The sequence below is a fragment of the Brachycentrus maculatus genome, unplaced genomic scaffold, assembly GCF_059751285.1.
Source record: "Brachycentrus maculatus isolate JH-2025_06_01 unplaced genomic scaffold, ASM5975128v1 h1tg000090l, whole genome shotgun sequence".
Lineage (NCBI taxonomy): Eukaryota > Metazoa > Arthropoda > Insecta > Trichoptera > Brachycentridae > Brachycentrus > Brachycentrus maculatus.
In genome coordinates, this window is record NW_028280844.1 from 2287601 (window position 1) to 2308769 (window position 21169).

Below are 21169 nucleotides of genomic sequence, written 5' to 3' on the forward strand. Positions count from 1 at the left end.
AACATTTATTTAACGTTTTCCTGGACTTGTATCTGGAGTGTAAGAATGATTACGTTATCAACAAACCATTGCATAAATTTGATACATTACCCTTTACATTATTGAATGCGGAAGAGGGTAAGAAAAGGAGTCTAGACATCAAACATTAAACGTCGTCCAGTGTAACAGAAGTATAAAAAATATCTTAAAATAACGCATTTCAACTAATAAAAAAACGACCGCAGTTTTTGTTGCCACATCATCTTGTATTTCATCGATTAATTGATCAAATAAGAGAACGTTAACAAGGTAGAAACATGTTCAAATAAAAAAAAGTATAAGCTATAATCTTCGTTGTGAAATATGATCGAATAACTGTTTTTATTTTAGTTTCCGGAAGTAATTATGTGAAAAAACGAGCTTATAAAAGAAGCACCGGAAAGTCGGAATTTCGGAAGTGAATCGTCATTCATATTGAACGGTTCCTGTTACTGGAGAATCTACTGAAGTACTAACAACGCTATCAAATTGTAATCAGTGTTTATAAAATTTGATATCGTTAAAAATTGATGTTATTTTTTATCATTCACCAGCATGATAATAACTGTATACAAGATTAAAAAGTTAGATTTGGAAGATAAGATTAAAGAAGTTTTTATTTGAATGAAATTTAAAATCATTCGAAACGGTACTGTCCTTATCATTCATCGTTCACTTTGTGTAATACCACTTAAAAATGCAGTGTAAAAATGACCATACCACAAAGTAAACAATGTTTTCAATAAAAAAAAATAATTTTAAACTTGTTGCGCCAATCAGTATTTAAAACTGGTTGTGTAATAAGTATTTTTGGCTGTTAATATGTTTGAAAGTTTGACATAAACAAATCAAGCTATAATGAAAAAAAAATCTGAAAAATGTAACGAAAACCATCCCTATCGGGTAACGGAAAAAATAATAGTCACATATCTATAAAAGCAGATATCAAGTTAGAATGAAACTATAAAATTACCATGGACGATAAGATGATCAGATAAATATCTTACTTTTGATATCTCAACATAGATGAAGAAGAATATGGAAGTCTGGGCATTTACGGGGCTAACGACTGGTTTTTATCACTTTACACACGTGTAACATTCACCAATTCTACCCATGATAGACAACCACACTACTCAAAATCTTGGAAGTACTATATTTGCGATCCAAAAAATGTTAGGTAAATATCTAACTGGTTTTTTTTAAATTTGTTTTTATTTTATTTGCTTGTTTTACTAAGAGTGTTTAATTTAAATCTATACTTAAGCTAAAAATGATATCATTAAGATTTAAGGGGTTAGATACGTTATTATTTTGTTTAATTTTTTGTCTTAAAGTAAAAAAAAATCACGGCCTCAAATAACCGAATGATTGTCATATATTATGCAATTATAAAATGTGAGTTAAATCAAAAATTATTTCAAAATGTGAATTCGTATAGGCCATGCATCTAAAAATTATGATTCGTACTCTGACTTTGCGGTATAGGAGTGAGTGGAGTTAACATTTGTTCTGAGCGGTTTTCATGTTCGTATTGGCATGTCGAAACATTAAATTAGCAATAAAGTAAACAGCATAAAGCGGTTCCATTGGCTGAAACAGACGGTGCATAAAAATAATGCACGAATGATTGCATGCGATGTACAAACTTCCAATATTTAACCCGAACCTTGTAGGTACTGAAACCTGATGTAGTACTCGTAGATTTAACGTAAGAAGTCCACTCGTATAGTGGCAGAAAATTATATAACGTTTAAATAAGATTAATGAAGATGATACTAGAAATTTATCTGCTTAGAAAATTACCATGAATACTTTGTTTTCTTCAGGAATGGATATTTACTGCATTTAAAATAAAGATGTTTATTTTTTTGAGTTTATAAAAATGTGCCCAAAAAGAATAACAATTTACATTTTACATAATTTAAAAAATAAAACTAAAACATTAATGTATCCACATTTATATTTGCTACTTTTCACCAACAAGTCTCTATAAGAACCTTGTCATCTTCGGGGATGGATAATATATACCAATTCTTGAAGATGACAAGTTCTTGAAGAGACCGGTTGAAGAAAAATACCGAAAATAAAAGTGATTACAACAAATTTTTAGTTATTTTATAAACTTTTATTAAATAAATTGGTTAAAAACGGTGCATGTGGTTTGATTTTCTACTAATAAAGTGAAATTCAATAAATCTTGCATGGACTTGAATATTATAAAGTACAATGCTCGAATGCTGTCAACTGAGATCGAAAAACTCACATTAATTTGGTTGTATTTAATTATTTCGGAAACAACTTTAAGCTTGTTTATTCGCGTAATTTATTCAAAAACATCCAAGGCTTTGCCTTTGGCTGGTTGAAAACATTTCCCGAGTAAACGAGGATAACTTATTTATACTTTAGAGTTTAAATAAGAGTAACAGTTCTACGGATCCTGCGATTTCATTACCGACGAACTTAAATACAGATTTTAATGGCACAGATACTTTGTTTGCACAGAGGGAACTTTGTTTCAATAAAAAGGCCCGCTGATACCAAATACATAACGAGCTCGTTCAACAATAAAACACCAAAAATAAAAATATGTCCAATGTGTCGGGTTGTGGGTGGTTCAGTGGTTAGTATCGCGGACTCTTGGGGTTTCAGGGTCTATAGGGTTTCTAGGTTCGAACCCACTCTATCACAATTTGGTATCTATTTTTGATAATAAGCCGCTTAGGCTCAAAGAAATAGTATGAAATTGAACTCTTTTTGTAAATAATAAAATCACAAATATTTATCTTTTTTATTTAAATAAAAAATCCTTTGCATTAACTTTATGCGTATTGAAAGTCAGATATTAAATAAATTATTAAAATATCACAAAGGTTTACGATAGTGAATAAAACAATAATAATTTTATTTTTTGACATCTCATCAAAGATGAAGAATATGGAAGTCTGGGCATTTACGGGGCTTACGACCGTCATAGGCTGGTTTAAGTGATCACTTTACACACGTGTAACATGATCATAAAGTGATCACTTAAACCAGCCTATGACGGTCGTAAGCCCCGTAAATGCCCAGACTTCCATATTCTTCATCTTTGATGAGATGTCAAAAAATGATATGAAAATAACTCCTGTAATTGGAGATAATCCAGATTTTGTGAACAAGTATTTGGACACACTCAAAATGTTGTAAATAATAATTTTTTTATTAATTAGGTTTTCTTTTTAAAATAAGATTAACTTGGTTAATATAACTTTTTCTTAAAATCTATTATGATACGTGTTTTGATGCATTTCGCATCATTTTTAGCACCGTGTGATGCAAAATCGAAAATGATGCGGAATGCATCGAAACACATGTCACAAAAGAATTAGAGAAATAGTTATATTTACCATGTAAAACTTAAATTAAAAATGGGTCGATATTATGCAACAAAGTAACTATCGAATCGATACATCAAATTTATTTTGTACATATGAATAAAAATTTAAACGATCGTTTATTCAAAATCTTAAATCTTCTAAAAATTTTCAACAATTGCTTTGAATTTTTAATACAACTTAACGTTCATATACGCGCGTGTTTATATAAAGGTACACCAGTGTATTTTCTTGCTAACCACTATACTACGGAAAGTTTAATAACTCATAGGTTTGGATTAATCAGTAAATTGATTTCCCTTTCTTGTTGCCAAAATTCATTTAAAAAATCGAAAGTACAGCTTTCCGAATGGATAACGTCATTAATTAGAGACATGTAAAATATATGCGAATTATTGTACACTGAGGTGAAAAATAATGTATTTTCAGGTTTTTCAGCCGCAGGGTCTTATTAAAATGGATGAAAAACGTTTTTAAAGTGCTGGCAATTTCATTCGGTACTAATGATTCAAAAGGCTTTTATCAAAGAACGAAACTTTGCATGACTTCACAGTTACCTACCTTAGAACATTAGAATTTCTTATAGCCGATGGAACACGGAATATAACATACTTTCCCCTAATTTGTAGAGATAATTAAAATGAAAGCATTCTTGATTATAATTTCCGATCCAGTGATATAAAAATCGGACATTATTAAACATCAATCTTTTGGGGAAAAAATAAATTAATCTGTGGTATAGACATACTAGGGTAATCCTTTGCGTGTTCGTTATTTCAAACATTTAATAATAGGTTTAAACATTTAAAAACACGTCAGGAATATTTAAAAAAAAACAATTTCTTATTTCAATAAACGTGTAATTATTATGCATGTTCACAATAAACTAAAAATACCTAGATATATCAAGCTTCGACATGAATCCTTTGAATCGTAAGGACACTGTCGTTTTGATGCATTAAATTACACTAATTGTTTTACTCCGATATTCAATTATTGATCCATGATTTTTGGATATTTTGTAGGAAATTTAAATACCGCAAAATTATGACGTAACGTTTTAAAAATACAATTATGTAAAACAAAATATGCAATTGTCATCATTTAGCTTTAAAACGGAGAAATATTAACTGCACTTTATAGTTTCTAGAGCTTTTTGTAACAAATGAATAAATGTTACTACGGGCAGAAAAATTAAACATTTATATTACATGTCGCTTTCGCTTAAGTGCTCAATTTTACTACGTAATTTCCCTTTATCCAGGTTGTATTTCTACCTTAACGGCGGGATATCTAGAGGAGTTTGTTAGGCCGGGATGGGAAAGGTAGAGGCTGTAAGGGGATGATTGGTAGGGGTTGTATATTGTGTAGATAGGGAATAGGGTATGCGGAGGGTGGTTCGGAGGAAGCGAGTTCGGATAATGCTGATCATGTGTTTTGTTGGGTGGTATATAAACAAATGACTAACGGAGCACAATGTGGAATATACCATTTATAAATGAACCGTAAATTATGAAAATATTATCGTATTCCTCGGATGATAAAATATTCGGATGCTGTAATTTCTGAAATGAATAAATTAAAGAATCTCAGATAGTAATAAAGCACACGTTAATATTTGAATAAATTACATTTATTTTTTCATTTGGCAGTTACTCAGTCGTGGCAGCACCATCTATTAAAAGAAAAAGTAAAACACGCAACATTAAACATTGCTCGTAATGGACAGGGTACTTTTTGACAGCTGCTAAAATATTGAGTACCCACAGGCAATTTGAAATTACTCATATTAAAAATGTGTGTTTTTTCTTTATTTTTTCCATTTAACCAGACTGAGCCGTAGCAACGTATGGCCGGGCGCAGCTAGTTTTACAATATAATCACATTACCTATGCATTTTACAATGCAGGATACTATTGTGACACGTGATTCGATGTATTGCGCATCATTTCAACCCGTATCTTAATTTAAATTTATTAATATTAAAACGATAAGAAATAGATAGATATTACCATTATAACATTTTTGTGTAAAAAAATAGTACAGTACTTTTTGACAGCTGCTAAAATATTAAATACCCAGAGGCAATGTGAAATTACTCATATTAAAAATGTGTGTTTCTTCTTTATTTTTTCCATTTAACCAGACTGAGCCATAGCAACGTGTGGCCGGGTGTAGCTAGTTTTACAATATAATCACATTACCTATGCATTTTACAATGCAGGATACTAAGCGCTTTAAAAGTGTTATGTAAATGTAATTCATTTAAATTTAAATAGGTAAATACTACTTTATCATAAAATCTATTGTGACACGTGATTCGTTGTATTGCGCATCATGTCAACCCGTATCTCTATTTAAATTTATTAATATTAAAACGATAAGAAATGGATAGATATTGCCATTATAACATTTATGTGTAAAAAAATAGTACAGTACGAATATTAACTTAAAAACGTTGCAAACCTTTTTAAATAGTATTTATACATAAAAAATCATTATTTCCCAAATATTTTGGAAACGATTTTTAAATAATATTTAGAAATTATGAAATATTAGTTTGTTTAAGAAAGCATTGAGATTCAACAACTATCTGATGTGTTTTTAATAAGAAATTGTACATGATTTATTACACGATATTTATATGTTATGTACAATACATATAGTAAACCTTTCATCGCAAAAACTCGGAAAATTAATTAAATCTGAGACAAATTACGATCGATACTAGGAAGTGTTCGTTGTAACTATAATATATTTCGAGTTAGGATGAGGTTGTCTTGTCTCATAACTCATTAAATTGACTGCATCAATGGGGTCAAAGATTTAAGTTTGAACATTACCCATTGGAAGTTAGGAACGTGAGGGTTAGTTTCATCCCACAGGATACAGATGGCACTTTGGTCGATGCACTTGAAATGTGTTTTACCTGAAATATGTCTAAATATAATTTTATGAATATATTCGTATTTGGGGGTAAATCAATCTGTTAAATTATATGTAAGTAGATTCCTAAATATACCCATTTATAAATGGTATCACCCAGATTAATTAATAATAAAACCCTTATCCGCACCCCAATGGTGCATAGGGCACTGCTTCATATAAACGCAGTGTTATCTTGATCGTTTACACATGAAGGAAAGGTGATCAGCCCTCCGCTTCAGGTAACAGTCCAGGGTAATATTGAATAAATATTGCAGTGAAAAAATCACTTATATTTATTTGACCCCCCCTGGGAATCGAACTCGGGACCTCCAGAACGGTAGCCGAGCGTGCTGACCATTACACTACGGAGGCGGACAGATTAATTAGAACCTATAAAATATCTGGTGGTGTCAAAAGTCTACGTAACTACTAGGAATGTAAGGGAGGTAGATGTATGTTTATGCTTGAACAAACGAGGCATTTTATCCTCTATGCCTACCTCTGCAGAGAGACGGCTTGATAGTAGTGCTAGTAGTAGCAGTATTTGGTGCTATTTTTATAGAAACACCACTAAACTGCTACTCGACGAAACAATAAATAAATTTTAATTGAAGCAAATTCACATTATTATTGAGAGTTTTAAAACCATTATTATCACTGTAAATTTGAAAAATATTAATAAGTCCCAAAGGCATTTGTTAATTAATTTAAAATCGATAAATGCATGTACAAATCCAAGAGGGCGCAAACTTTTACGAAGGTTATAAATAAAATATAGCTAAACTCTGTGTATTTAATGAACACATTCAGTAATAACGAGTATTTATAGATGTACATAGTAGAATTAAGTGATTAGTGTAAACTGTGTTAGACCGTGGAGTGGAGTTTATGGAAGTAGAAGTTGTTTTGTTTGTAGAACAATGTTCCGCTAGTTTATTCTCATAATCAGTAGAAATGCAAAATGTTTTGCAGATCAGAACACAGATCTAATTTTGTATATAGTTTTTAAAAACATCGTACCTTTTATAAGGTGAGTTAAAACTTATATATTAACTATATTTTATACCATTTATTGCAATTTTGCAATTTTAATTTGCAATTGCAATTTTAATATATTATTAGATTAAAACCAATATTTTTAGCTTTTCCACTTTATTTTTATTTGACCAGCGACCGGGTTTCATCGTTACCAACATCATCAGACCAGTCGGATGATGTCGGTAACGACGAAACCCGGTCGCTGATCAAATAAAAATAAAGTGGAAAAGCTAAAATTATTGGTTTTAATCTAATAATATATTAAAATAAAAAGCAAAGTAATACCTGGATAAAAGGGTATTTTGTATATTTTAAAATGTCCACATAAACATAAAAATAACGTGTATAGGTAAGTGATGTTATACGTTTTAATTAAGGATTATGCGTACAAGGATATAAAGTAAAAGCACAATTTAGTAGCAAAGAAACAATTTAAAGCTTATTAAAGTAAACGGTGTATTTCCCAGGGCAATTATCCATAAAATTGTTTGAGAAATGGGGCACTTGTAATTTTAATCAGGGGTTGCTGTAGATTTCGCTACCTAAATATGTGGACAGGTAGGTACTCTAAGGGATTTTCCGGGGAGAGTGTAATTTTACATATGGCAATATTAGACGGTCGGCAACAATGTTTAAATATCGGCAACATTCTCGGTTCGAAATTCAAATTCAGAGCGCAACAGGGGAGATAACATTTTGTTATCTGAAGCCGTTTTAGCGCAGTTTAGGTATTGTCGGTTTTCTCTCTTATTTGTGTACGTGGGTAAGTTGCCCTCCGGGTGGGTTGTGCGACTGCAGTCAAATCAAATTACGCATTGCGGACTGCAACAGTTAAGTCTATCGTGTCGCCATCTAACGGCACATTAAAGTCCGCCAAAACTTTTACGATTCAAACGCCCGGAGACAAACGAACGCTGATACGGTTCGAAGTTTCAAAATGAGTACCCTATCTGGAGCGGTTCAAAAGTAGAACGATTAATTAACTCGACGTTGCGATAACTTGACGATAAAAACTATGGCCACGGAATTTTAAGTTGTCTCGGAAGGTATCAGGGAAAATAAACCTATAAATGAACTGATAAAATTATCTGTCTCATGAAAATCTAAAATCGTTGGTAAAAAAATTTGTTGAATCTACTCAACACAATCAAAGAGTTTTAAGTATTTTATTTTATTAATTTTGATGTATAAGGCTTACTTGTATGATTAATGAGTTTTGTTTCTGTAGTATGATGATTGTCCGCCTCCGTAGTGTAATGGCACAGCACGTTCGGCTACCGTTCTGGAGGTCCCGGGTTCGATTCCCAAGGGGGTTAAAATAAATATAAGTGATTTTTTCACTGTAATATTTATTCCATATTACCATGGACTGGTAATTGAAGCGGAGGGCTGATCACCTTTTCTTCACGTGTAAACGATCAAGATAACACTGCGTTAATATGATACAGTGCCCTATACACCATTGGGGTGCGGATAAGGGTTTATTAGTATGATGAAAAAAATTTAATAAAAAAATCTTACATGATTTATAAAGTAATTACAGGTAAAAATATGACTTCCCTCTTTCACAAATGACTGCTTAATATTTATATATACCTACCAATTATTAAACGAATGTGTTTCCGATATTGTAGATGAGGATGCAAAAATTACATTAATACGATGATTTAAATATCGTTCTCCCCCTGAGCTCTCTCATGAACACTTGACTTTTTTCCCCATCAAGGGTTTAAGTAATTTTGAATATTAATATATGGTAAAGGGCATGTACCTGATGCATGTTTAAGTACGCAGTACCGAGGGATTTGGAGGGGCGTGCGGAATTAACTGCTTAAATTGTTTCATCTACACCGGTTTTCGTATAAACCGGTAAAACACACATAGGAGTGGGGATAATTTGATTAGTACCACGGCGTTGGCTTCATAATAATGTCAGAATTGAAATAGATGGGGCAATAACACGTGTGGGGTAGCCTAGAGCCACGCACGATGTCTGCTCTCGCGGCACAGGGTACCAGCGATGACAGGAGATGTGATAGTTAGGGATGTCATTGTACTATTAGCAGGCGAATCATGGAGCATCGCGCGCTGGAGGGATAGCGCTCCGAAGCGAGCTCCCGACGTCTTATGTTCGCCTGGTAATGGCGAAATAATACCTCCAAAATGAAGGGGTTATTTTGAACCATTTTGCGAAATTGACTTGCTTTGGTTATTCAATTCATGTCATTTAAATGATAATAAATATATTTTCAAAGAAATTAACAGTATGTATAAATTTCAAATAAGTAAATTATAGGAAAGGAAATAGGTAAAATGTACGATATTAGTAATGAGTTTTTACGTAATACTATCGCACGATTTATTCTTTTTACGAAATAATAAAAATCACTATCAAAGAAATATTATCTTTGTTTTATTGACTTGTGTAAAATAAGATGCTTCATGTAGATATTAATAGACCTTTATGTTAGTTTTATCATCTCATTTTCATATAAATAAAATAACGCAAAACAATTTAAATAACTGGTCTATAATATACGGTTAAGAGACAAAACATCAAAATTGAGGGTTTGTCAATGGAGAAGTTAACTAATGTTCAATTGTCATTTATGAAATAATTTTCTTGTCTCGAGTCCTTGAGAGTGAAGATAATATCGCTTGTTATATTTTATCAAATGCCTGAGAAATTAAAGACGAGTATTTAATTTAAAATAGGGCAATTCCATGTTGCACAATGTTGATTTCGAGTAAGAGCTACGTATTAAGACGCAGTAGACAAGGTAAAATTCAGTTGATTAAATTCTCAACATTCGGAGGAATGACGGAATGCGTTTATTAATTTGTTTTGATGAAATAATTCACAATCTGAGATATTGAGACCAGATTTTAATAATCAACATTAATTAAATTTTCTCTTTAATTTTCGTTCATCACGAACATTAAAAAATTGTATTATTTATTGATTCGGCATTAAGTTTGTGGAATTACATGATTATTTTATTAAAATTAAACACTTGAATATACCACTTTATCGAGTTTTATTTTTATTCACGACTAGTTTCGGAAACGACCGATGGTTTCATCTTCTGATACAAATTAACTAGTTTGAATTTGTACCAGAAGATGAAAACATCTCTCTTTTTCGAAACTAGTCGTAAATAAAAATAAAACTCGATAAAGTGGTATATTTAAGTGTTTGATTTTAAAAAATTGTAATAAAGACATAATTTCAAAACACTGGGGAACAATTATGGTACCATTCGCGATCATAATGAAATGAGAATAAACGATCTTTTGTAGGGATGTCATAACATTAACAACCTTTGTCGTGCAGTTTGTGCTCGCGGAATATTTTTATTATCATTTGACAAGTAAACATGTTCGGAGTCAGCGTAAACACGGGAAACAAAGAAAGCCCGAATTCTTTGTTTATTGGATGACAAAAGCAAAATGACAGCGCGCAGATAAGGATTTCGTATAAGAAACAAAAATTGATTTGTTCGAAGTACAGTACGCGGGTACGCTTTGTTTCCAACCGTAAAAAGGAGTTTTTCGTCCAATCAAACGCCCGCATTGTCTAGACGCGCCGGCAAATCCTGGCCTAGTAATGTAATTTCCCAACTCTGATGATGTATTATGTGGGCTGGTGTCTGCTTCCCTTCGGAAAGAGATTTTATACCATCTCGGAATACGCTCGCATCGCGTTGTCTTCGCAAAAAGTTTCCGAGCCGCCCTTAACTTAATATCGCGAGAGAAATAAGCTCCTCGAAAATGAGAGATACAAATTCGAGATGCGCATTCGCGAGAAAGGTAAGCGCGAATGTAACGCGTAAAGACACTTCGCGGATTTTATGGGATTTTTTTATTCGCGAAAGGTTAAAGGTTATATTATATTATAAGATTTGTTAAGGAATAACAGCGGAGGCTTACAAATAAAACAACGTAAAAGAATATTTAGTATAATAAGGTACTAAAAACGACTGATTTTTGCTTCAAAGACTTCAGTTTAAGAAATATAATGACTAACAACTTTGTACATTTTATTATTCTACAAGGCAAACATAAATATATCTCACTTCTTAATCTTGATTGTTTGATAAATAAACTAGTTTACACGGGCCAAATTTGTAATAAAATAACTATATGTTTAAAAACAAAATATTATCTGGAAACGAATAAAAAAGAACAAATTCATAATCATGAGAATAAAAGGGTGAAAAAAATAAAATAATCAATAAAAAGCATGTTTTTAATGCTCAAAACGTTCTTATACTTTCCAAATCATTAAAAGTTTTCTGTGTTGTAAAAGCAGAAAACTGAAAAACGCAAATTTATTTAAAAATAAAAGAACGGTAAATCGCTGGTAGAAATAAACATTTTTTACGAGCACTTAACTGTTTTAAGTTAACAGAAGTTTTTAAAAGAAGTAAAACGTAAAATAATTTGAGCGAAACTGGAGAAAATAATTTAGTTTTTCATTAAAGGTTTTCAAATAACAAGGGATTTGCTGAAACAGTATTAATTTAAAATAGCATAGAAATAACTTTTTGATTAAAAATATGTATTAACAAGCAAAAGTTACAATAAATGCTTGTACTTAGAGCATTCGTTTTTTCCATAAACTCGCGAAATATAAGATAAAAAGATATGATAAAAAAAGTAAAACTTAAAAAAGTAAAAGTAATGCTTTGCTTAGCCATACACGATAAAGTAAGCAAATTGTTCAAATAAATTGTTTGAACAAATATTTTAAACAAACCATTGTTTAAGTTAAAATGTTTAAGTAAACAAACATTATAAACCAAAAAAAAACATGTTTAATTAATATAACAATTGATTTGGCAAATGAATAATAAGATACCAAAAAACGAGTAAAAAATATACTAACTTAGTGAAAAACGAGAAAAAACATACTTATTGAAAAAAGAAACACAAGGATTTCGACAAAAATAAATATTTTGAGCAAATATATTATAATATTTAAATTAAAAATAAAACACATATTTTTAAATTCAATTTGAATGCTTAAAATAAAAATGTTTATTCTGACTTTATATGGTTAATGTTTGTTTCGTAATTGAAATTAACTGAAAATGTAAAATGTGTTCATGGAAATAATGCTTGGTCAGAATATTTGCTCATACGTGTATTAAAATGCTAAAATAGCTTTAGTTGAGCCAAGAAAAAGCTCCATTGCCACAGGCCCCGTGTAATAGACCGAGGTCACGTGGGTTCTGATAAGCTAAGGAATAAGGTACACTTTTCTAGAGCCGCACAACATGCAACCTGAAGTCATGAAACTAAGGTTCTACTAACATTTCTGCATATGTATAATGTATAATGTTTTCCATTTACATATAAGGAAAGAGAGAGAGGGTAGATTTGAAAGATCAACGCTGTAAAGAAACTAAGAATTATCCAATTTAAAGAATTTTCGACGTAATAAAAACCAGTACGGCTGGTGTGGTTTAAAATATGTACATATATTTTAAGCATTAAAAAAGGGTGATAACTTACTGTGCGCAAAGTAGATATTGTATATAATTCAAAATCGTAACGACTTAAATAATCATATTGTTCATACTGTTTGATGATATCTTTAGGGTGCAAGCTACCCTACGCAACATCAATTTTCGATAGGAAAAAAAAAACAAAGTGTTGACTCTTTTACCATCTTTAGAATTTATTGAGTGATAGACATTCACGTCTACCTTCGTAGTGAAGTAGTTAGAGTATTTGACTACCGTTTTAAAGGTCTTGGGTTCAATTCTTAGGAGATCAAAATAAAATATTTTTCTCAATTTTTTTGTTTTTGTTAAAAACTATAATATTTGTGTTCGTATTATGGAAAAAATCTATTTCTAACTTACTTTGTAGGCCTAAACGGCCTGTTATAAAAAATAAGTATCAAATTGTGGTAGGGTGGGTTCAAACTCAGAACCTCTTTGACTCCGTGACACTAACCACGGGACCAAAACCCGATCTTATATGCTGTGGACTGATACTTGAAAAGCAGGAGTGACCACCCCGAATTCAAAAGACTAATGATCATAATATTAACACTAAAGCGATTCGATGCAATTCCCTGTGCATCATTTAGTAAAAATAACAATAAGAAATAAAGAAAGTGTATTCTAAGTAATTAATCATTCTTTTTGGAAACCTTGAATGGTAAAACTGTTTTAAATTCAAATATTCATCGCCGTGCAAGAGCGACTATAAGCAAATTTTATAGCATATGTTACCATTCGCGGAGTTGTAAATTTTACCGACATAACCTTACATCGTCGTTTATATTTGATAAGACCAGCATATGCTTACCATAAAACCAATAAAGATTTAGAATTTTGTATGCAAGCAGGTTAAGTGCATACAGCGCGTGATGTATGTTAGCATCTTACACTCTCCAGGTCAGTCGCTCAAGTGCTGATGGAAATCATTGCTATATTTTCTTAACGCACTGCAAAAATAGGCGGTAAGATTTACTTACAGCACGTAAATTTACGGTAAAATATAAAGAAAATATCGGTAATTATTGAATGACAAAAAAGCGATATGAATTGATTTAAAATATAAGTAATACTAAAAATATTTGAATAGTAATAATAAAAATTTCGTCTCGAATAACACAAAGTACTAACCATTTATAATTTGTAGGTCGGATTCTCAAAGAAGTAATCCAAGTATATAATTATAATAATAATAATAAAACCCTAACCGCACCCCAATGGTGCATAGGGCACTGCTTCATATAAACGCAGTGTTATTTCGATCGTTTACACATGGAGGAAAGGTGATCAGCCCTCATCTTCAAATATCAGTCCAGTGTAATATTGAATAAATATTAGAGTGAAAAAATCACTTATATTTATTAAACCCCCCTGGGAATCGAACCCGGGACCTCCAGAACGGTAGGCGAGCATGCTGACCATTACACTACGGAGGCGGACATAATTATTCATGTAATTTAATGATCGCTTCTTGGATGTGTGAACGAACACTCATTGCAAATAAGATAGACAATAGGTAAGTTGAGCTTGATTGAAGATATTATCAATGTTCAGCCCCGGATTACCGAACGTCTTGTGGAAAAAAAATTGACAATATGAGTGTAACAAAACGTATAACGATTCTGATTTGTATAATACAAATATCGTCACGTGATACTATTTACGACATCAAAATATAAAGTTTTGTATTGAGAAACTAATTTACAAATAATTTGTTATAGAAATAAGCTATATTTACCGGAAAACTAATTGGTAGAAGATCGGTAAAATCCAATAATAACAATCTGTAATCGGATTTGGTATTGAAGTACGAGATTCGAAATTGTCGAGTAAATTATGAACATTTTTCATAAACTGTAAGGGTGGAAAATGGTTGTAGACGGTAAAAGTAAAGATAATAAGGAAACATAATTTATAATCTTCGATTTAAATATTATCTCCGAACTCTTCGTAAGAAGGGTGATGGGGAAATTGGACTATTTGGAACTAGCTCAAGAATCGAATCTGATAACGTAGCGAAGAATATACTACTTGAGAAACGTTCAAATTTGGCCATTCATCATGGGAGTCTCTATGGAGGGGAGCTTCAGCCAATGGGAACGCTGAAGCGAGGAAAGAGTTTTACTGCGGAGACTCTAAAGTTTATCAACTCCAAATTACCTCACTATCGCGAGTAATATTTTTACAGCGAAATAACAGTCGATTTTAAGGGCTGCGTTGTTCCTCGATCGCGTATTTATTTCTAAGATTTTATCTTTCCGATGATACAGATTTGAACAAAATGGTAGGACCGCGAAACTTGGAGTGCCGCAGGGGTTCGGTACGATCTTTTCTGCGGTGAAAATGATATGGAGGGGCAAGGGAAGGAGTCGAACAGAACTTAATTAGGCAAAACTTTATAACTGAGGATTGTTGGAGTGGTTGAGCGAGAATCGATGTGGAGAAAAGAGGGTAATTTAGAAGAGGAGAGGGAAAACAGAGTTTGATAAATGCAATAATGAAATTTAGCAAGGAATACCGAGAATAAGAAAACTTACAACCGCTATGAAAGGCTTCATTCTGTAAAAAAAATATAGAAAAACAAAAACAATCCTAGAAATTAAGATGTCTAATTAAAATCCGTTATTAATAAATCCGTTATTAATTAATATAATAAGTATTGTCCGCCTCCGTAGTGTAATGGTCAGCACGCTCGGCTACCGTTCTGTAGGTCCCGGGTTCGATTCTCAAGGGGAGTAAAATAAATATAAGTGATTTTTTTCACTGTTATATTTATTCAATATTACCTGGTACCTGAAGCGGAGGGCTGATCACCTTTCCTTCATGCGTAAACGATCAAGATAACACTGCGTTTATATAACGCAGTGCCCTATGCACCATTGGGGTGCGGATAAGGGTTTTATTATTATTAATTAAAATCAGTAACATAAGACCGCAAACTTAAAACAAAGAATCACATTAAAAAAAAAATAATAACCGAGATTCTAATATATAAATATTGGAGGTCAGTTCAATGTCGTTTTGTATAAAAGGGTTTCTTATGGGCGAACCATGTAAAAGACGAAGTACGCTATTAAAAATACCGTTCGATAAAGCTGTCGCAAAATAATGGTTTCGTTACGTTTGGATTGGTGCAATAAACTCTTTTTTTGCCTACCGTATTTACGACGGAAATTAAAAGGCAACTAAGTAAAAGTGGATAATCTATTCCGAGACACAGATAATAATTGTCGGAAACCTTTGAAGAAAAGTTTTTAAAGGCTCTAATTTTTGACGGAGATAAATGTACGGTCGGCCTGATTGAAATCACTCGCGATCCTTCGAGGAGAGTAAATGTAAGGATTTAAGGCATTTAGCGCCGGGGAACTCGGGAAAAGTTGGACAATTTTAGAGTAAGTATTCCGAAGCGGAATTAGTATTCTGGTCCAAGTAGTTATTTCTTTTACACGATAAGGGCCTAATAGCCATACTGGTGAGAGGGTGGAGGAGTGGGAGGGAGGTAGGGGATGGGGAGGTGAACTTCGGTAAATGGGGCGTTAATAAGACTTAAAATGGCCAGTGGGTGGGAACAGGGCTATTTGACCGAAAAAGACGATTTGTGGATCAATATTAATAAATTATGTGCGCATTTTCTTCTACGCGGGAAACCCGAAGTATCGGATGTCCGAGATATTGAGGAAATAATGAATTGAAACGATTTATATTTTACAAATCAACATTTTCTTCTTCTACTTCTAACCCTTATCCGCACCCTAATGGTGCATTGCATCATATGAATGCAGTGTTATCTTGATCGTAAACAGATGAAAGAAAGGTGATCAGCCCTCTGTGTCAAGTACCAGTCCAGGGTAATATTGAATAAATAAAAGAGTGCAAAAAATCACTTATATTTATTTGACCCCCCTCCTGGGATTCGAACCCGGTACCTCCGGAACGGTAGCCGAGCGTACTGACCATTACACTATTTTACTTGATGAATTCCAATACATATATTTTTTTAATCTATTGGGATACGTGATTCGATACATTCAGCATCATTGCATCAGAAAACAAGTCACAATAGATTGAAAAACGTGGTATTTATCAAGTAAAATTTTAGTGATAAATGGATAGAAATTTGTATTTGAATGAGGAGATGCATGAATGTGGAAGAGATGAAGATTATTTGAAAAGACAGATTGGTGTGGCGTACTCTTCTCTCTGTTTACCCCAAAGGGAAAGCGGCGTGATGGTGAGTTAGTTATATATAGTGAGTTTGGATAGATATTTCTAAAAAGTAACTTCCGAATCAATTCTTGAAAAAGAAACGCTATTGGCTTATGTGTAAGTATAAACACATATGGTTCCATCGTCTTCCTCCCTCTATCTGAAATCAATGGTGCATAGGAGACTGCATATATACGACGCGGTATAAACTTGATGGTTGATTGTAAGACAGTGAGATTATTAGTCCTTGACTCCAAAAAAGGTTTCCGGTTCCCTTAACACTTTGACTACCAGTGTCAGCCATGAGCGACCAACACAAGGCATTTCAATTACGTCTCGTCAGTCACCGGAGCCTGACACTTTAGTATGATAATATAAGGTACAAAGTGTCAGCCTCTGGTGGCCAACAAGACGCAATGCCTTGTGTCGACTACCGGTGGCTGACACTGGCAATCAAAGTAAGATATATGTTTATTATTTTTTGACATCTCATCAAAGATGAAGAAGAATATTGAAGTCTGGGCATTTACGGGGCTGACGACCGTCATAGGCTGGTTTAAGTGATCACACATGTAATATTCACCTATTCTACCCATTATTGACAACCACACTACTCAAATTCTTGGAAGTTCTATATTTGTACCAATTTAGAAACTTTGATTTTGAATCACTAGAACTTCAATAGATTTCTATATTCTTCTTCATCTTTGATGAGATGTGAAAAAATTATATGAAAATAACTCCTGTAATTAGAGATAATTCAGATTTTGTAAACGAGTATTTGGACACACTCAAAATGTTGTAGATATAAGTATGTTTAGTAGTTGAAAAAAAACGAATGCATTTTTAACATCTTAACATAGAGATGTCAAAAACGGATGCATTTTCGACATCTTAACATAGAGATGTCAAAAATAATGTAAAAAATAACTCCTGATTGGAGATTAATCCAGATTTGTGAACAAATTTTGGACACACTCAAAATGTTGTGAAGGAAAGAAAACTACCGCGAGTTATCTGCTGATCTGAGTGCGGCGGGCACTTGATTAGTCGGGGGTTCGAAGGAAATCTTGGTCTAAGTGCGACCGGACGCCGCGGTTACGCCGCTACGATAAGGCGCCGTTAAAAATAACGACCGCTATAACAGCCTTCGTTTGCCAACGTCGAAGGCTGAAAAACTCGCGGTATTTATTTTTTATACCCAATTGAAAAAAATTAAAATCATCGGCCCGTTTTCCGTAACGGCACTTACATAGTTTTAAAAAAAATCAGTTATTTATTTCGAGTCTCGTTCGTAAAATAAGACATAAATCCGTGGAACAACTACACGGTAAAATGATTGGGTGGAATTTTGTTAAATTTAACTTGGCTTTGATGATGAACGCGAATTCGTTTGGGCTTATAAAATATTTTATAAATAGATTCTCAATAAGTCGTAATACAATTTAAGTAGCGAGTTACAAATCTGAAACTTTCGTTCATTGCTTTTCCCGTAATTGGTATTGAATAACAGGTTTTATGACACGCAAACAAACTATTCATATTTATTTTTACCTTAATTTTATTTTCTAATACTATCATATTACGTTGATCAACAACATTTAATACTGACTTGATATAATATTAAGTTAAATAGTGTGTTTTTTTTTCTCTCAAGAGACTCAGGGAGCAGAAGTTATGCAAGCTAGTACGAGAACGGGGTTGCAACCCCGAGTGCCATACCCATTTCCTTTATTCTGCTAGTCCTTCATTCTTTGCTTTATTCCCCCTGCAATTTATTTCCCACATGACAGTGATTTATTGATATATGATAAATATGATAGTGATCATTTACTTAAGTTTTATTTGCATCCAATCAAATATATATTTCCACTCCTATTCAAGAATCGCAGGAATACAGTCGTAAACTAGCGATGTATCTGTGATAGTAATATGTTCTAGTCGACTATGACGTACGTTAACTATACTTAAATAACATTTTGAGTGTGTCCAAAAAAAAAAACATAAAAAAAATAATACTTTAATAACATGACCAACGATAACTCGTAAATATATGAAAATACTTTTGCTAAAAACGGTGAAGTTTATAATATTTCTGCGTTATTTAAAACCTGCTTCAAAATAAAGGCATTTTTAAGGAAATTCCTTTTACATATTTCTAATAACAATCTAAAAAAAATATGTTAATACCATGTTAAAAGTAAAGATGCATATTCGTTCGATACAAATAGAATACGTTTTGGTATTTTTCCCAGTTAAGATTCTGTTTGGATTAATCTCACCATTTACCGAACAATATACTTCTAAGTGGAAATCCCGTATCGCATTACTACCCGTCAATTCACCTTAGTCAAATATATTTTTCACACCCTCTCTCCGAGCAAATTAGTACCAGCGCTGTATAATAATATTATTATTAAGGCGGTGGCAGGGCTCTTTGCGAAGGCGTCTGCGAAAAATCGCATTTCAGATAAGACGCCATTTTACTAGAGCGAAAAATTGCGATTCTTTATCAGAATTTCTTTTTCAATTAGGATTACTTTTGGCCAAATTCGCGACGGAAACACTTATGCTAACGGCGTTCGGGTACGCAAGGGCTTAAAGCCATTTCTTGTACAGGCAGATTCGAGAATATTAAACCTATACTTAGGAGCGTAAGAAACTGCTACAAAGCGAAGTGGGGATGGTTCTCAGTTTGATGAACATCTCAATAATGATGCCCGGAATGGGGTGAATAAATAGATATAAATCTACACTTCGGCTGGTGGAATAATAAAAAATAGACGTAAACTCGGGGGTATAAAGCAAAACATAGAACTATGAAAATACGAATACTGCCGAAAAAAGGCAAAGTCATTCTGGAAAAGTTTTTTCAAGTCAAAATGAATAATGTATCGTGCCCCGGGAGTTACCGTACTGGAGGAGGGGAAGGCGGGCGGGGTTATTGAATACACCCCGACCGGCTCCCAGCGAAAGGCCAAATCATTTCTCGTGAAAGGCCGTGATGAATGGGCCCATTTGTCAACCATTCTTAAAGAACAATTTGCAATTTAATGATCGACACCGCCGAAAAACTTGCCACATTATTGCCCGAGAATCAAAAGGTTTAACTTATCCGTGACAGCTTTATGGCTAGTCGGAAAGACACGGATACCGAGAAGCCACACAACGTATAAACTTTCTGCAAAACAACGTGTTACGTCGTGAAATACTGTAATTATTATCCTCTATACTATAGAATATTAAATTACGTACATGTATTTGGATGTGAGTTCATTTCTTTCTTTGAATTGTGAGTTTCTCTCATATATACATACATTTATTTCGGCTTATAGTATTAAAAGCTTTGAAAGTTTCATGAAATGTTTTAAAAACCGTCATCCGAGATAAGTTCCCTGTTATCGGAAGGAACGTTTCAAGGGGTTAATGATTTAAATTGAGTTATTACGTTTTAACCAGTGGAAATAACTGATATGGGTCATTATTAAATTAAAATAAAATTTAAAACATTAACCTCCTATAACATACCCTGTAATAATGCGGTGCCTATCTCAACGTTAAATGGGGGTTTACTGTACTCGTTTAAGAGAAAAACTCACAATTTAAACAGAGGAATGCACTCGCATCCAAATATATGTACGTAATTTTATCTTCCATATAAATCTATAATCTTGAAAGAACTCATTCTTTGAAATTATTTTTCGCTGATAAAATGCTACAATAACGTCCAACGCTTTCAGCCAAAGGCGCCTGAGGTCACGTTACTGAAAAGCCTCAAAACTCCGACGTTCCGGAAACGGAAGACCAACATTGACGGAAATATAATTTTCACAAATTTCTTCATAAATTTGAAGTAACCCATTTATTAAATGACTTTCAGCGAATATGGACTTTCAAATTAAAATTGGATCTATAGAAAACGATAAAGGAAATGATTTTTCAATATAAGTTGAATGTAAATTGCATACTAGAATTAATACATGGAAAAAATAGTGAAATAAAAACAAAGCTGAAAATAATGATGTATGAGTGGGTTTCAAAAAGCTTTTAAGAGTGATGTATGTACAAATTAAAATTTGAGATTGTAAATAG

At 32.8% G+C, this 21169-nt stretch overlaps 1 protein-coding gene across 8 annotated transcripts in view; it reads right to left on the reverse strand.

The window, feature by feature from the left end:
- Ten-m (teneurin transmembrane protein Ten-m) overlaps positions 1-21169 on the reverse strand; it is a 514493-nt gene that overhangs the window by 51959 nt on the left and 441365 nt on the right. The window lies entirely within an intron of this gene.